The sequence below is a fragment of the Dasypus novemcinctus genome, chromosome 6 (genome assembly GCF_030445035.2).
Source record: "Dasypus novemcinctus isolate mDasNov1 chromosome 6, mDasNov1.1.hap2, whole genome shotgun sequence".
Classification (NCBI taxonomy): Eukaryota; Metazoa; Chordata; class Mammalia; order Cingulata; family Dasypodidae; genus Dasypus; species Dasypus novemcinctus.
In genome coordinates this window covers 70,628,472-70,631,182 of record NC_080678.1, presented here as the reverse complement: position 1 = coordinate 70,631,182, position 2,711 = coordinate 70,628,472, and positions in this window count along the sequence as shown.

Genomic DNA, 2,711 nt, shown 5'->3' with positions numbered 1-2,711 from the left:
GATGAAAATAAGGGAGCAATAAGGATAGGGACTGACTTGATAGTAAAGTTGAAATTGAAACATGTGTATATGGGGAAGAGAGGGGGTGTCAGCATGCACATCCGAGATGAAAACCTCAGTTTAGCATGTACTGAGTTTGAAGCTATGCTTGGCGTCTAAGAGGACGTGTGTTCTATTCAGGGTTAGCAAACTTTTTCTGTAAAGGGCCAGATAGTAAATATTTTGGGCTTTGTGGGCCATACTGCCTCTCCTGTAAATATTTAACTCTCTGTTGCAATGCAAAAGCAGCCATGGACGATATATAATGAATGGGCATAGCTGTGCTCCAATAACACAAAAATAGTCCTGGTTTGGCCTGTAGTTTGCTGACTCCTGCTCTAGATAATTGGACATAAGATATAGCTATATGTTAAAAGGAGAGAAAACAGAAATCCTCGAAAGGTTGGTTTTGTGATGTCTTTTGGAGAGAAGAATATTCAACATTCAATGGGAATCCATAGTGCCAATTGAAATGCCATTTATTATTCATGCATGCAGCAAACTTTTTATTGAGAATCAACTAGGTGCCAAGTGTGCTTGCATGTTATCACAATCGCTCTTTACCCCCACCTTCATGAGTTGGGCAACTGTCATTTCCATTCCCATTTTTCTGAGGAAGTTCACAGTTAAGCTCCTTGAACTTTCTTCCTGACTGGGAAGTTTAGCCAATCTCTGCCTTCCGCACAGGCAGGACTTCTGGCTAGGCTCCGTAATTTGCACGAGGCAATATCAAATTTAACAACTGCTTATGTATTGTCAAATTTTTAACTCTGCACTCAGTGGTCTTCTAGGAAAACGGCCCTCTGTGCTCTTGCTAGAGAGTAATGTCTTAAAATTGTTTAATATCTGCAATGTGTCAAGTTCCTGGAAGAGAGAAAAAATTAGGGAAGACAATTTAAGGCTCATGTAATTTGCCCATTACTCTAGATCACCTACATTTTTTCTTTGATTAAGTTGCCTATACGGTCCCTCAAAGAATCTTCCTCATGGAATTTTATTTCAATATATCATCTTGGTCTCTTAGCTAAGATAGCTGCAAAAAGTTAGGTGTATTTTGCTCCTGTTTTAGGTAAGAGTTATTGAAAATATTGTTTATTATATCCCCACATCTATTGTTTCTTGTGAGAAAATTATTTCGGAGTTTGACAAGGACAATTCTTTTCTTCTGGGAAGATATGTTTCTGCTTATCAGCTAAAAAGAACCGTGCAACTAACTCTATTTCCCTTGTTGACTGGGCTTCCAGAGAGCTCAGAGCCATTTAGGTACAAATGCAGCAACTATTGTTACTTACTATTGACTTACTTTCCTATTTGTTAAAGGTATATATATCCCCATTTTTTGGTTCTATTTTAGTAGTTATCCTTTCCCCTCTACCTGCCCCCCCCCCCCATAAGATGCTTTAAATGCTTCTTGGAGAGAGATGACTATTTTAAAGAATAAATTTAAATGGAATTGATTCAGCGTCAAGGTAGAGAGTCTTTCAGTCAACTTGCGCTCCATTAGACTCAGGAAAAAATATTGAAAAAAAACCTTTATGATTAAGAGCAGAGTAGGTCTTTGTTTGGGTAACTCTTAGAAGCCATGTTGCTTGCCCTGTGATGACAAATGGTTTTATATCTGCTGAGTGATTTGCCTAAACAAACTACTGTTACATTTGCCTCGATGCTAAGTGCTGGGCGAGGCACTGAGGAGCTGGAAAAAGCACAGCGCTTTGAGGTAGAAGATCTGAGAACTTGTTCCAACTCTGCCACTCCTCATGTGAGTTCAGGCAGGCCATGGCACCTTACCTAAATGATTCTGAATGTCCCTTCAAGTGTAACCCTCTCAGAACCCATTGCATACCTGCCATTCTTTGGCATTCATCCCTTTAAATTGTTATTAAAACGTTCCTCAAGCGAGTCTTCTTTTCCTAGGAGAACCGTAGACTTCTGGGAGGTCAGGGTCTGCATCTGTCCTAGGGCATCTGTCCATCTTAGGCATATCAATTTATTTTTATATATATTCATTGATTTATACATGTTACCTTATTTCAAAATGATTCTTGGTGGCTTACAAAGATGCCCGCAATAGGATGAGCTAAAACAAAGTTAAAATAAATGAAAAAAAAAGGTTCATGTAGAAGGAAAATACAATTAAGATGGTGGTAGGTAGGTAAGTTGGTAGCCAAGTAGGTGGTGGGGAAGCAATGTTGAATAAAACACCAACATCCATCTGTCTGCAGAGAGCACAATTGGTTTCTGTACAAGCATAAATTGCCTTGGAAACTGAAGCAAAAATGGAATTAGAGTGTAAAGAAATCTCTTTGTTTTAAATTAAATTTAACCATCACATAACAGAAACGTAGCACATATTGATTGAGTGTTAAAAATCAGTTGCTGAGTCATTGATCTATAAAGGTCCTTACTGGATTTGGTAGATGGAAATTCCTTCAGTTAAAAAGGACCCCATAGAAATTCAGGAGGGATTTGCTTCAGCGGGACAATGAGAAAAGAGATTTCCTTTCTGAAGGAAAGTATTTCACTGGGAAGAAATTTTGGCTCATGGTGGCTGCCTCCAGCTGCCTCAAAATAAGAGGCTGCTTCAGGAGCAAAGCAGGTAGTAGCTGCAAAAGGGAAAAGTAAGGAATAAGCAAGTTGGGAGAATTAAGCAAACAGTGCTCCTAAGGAAGTTA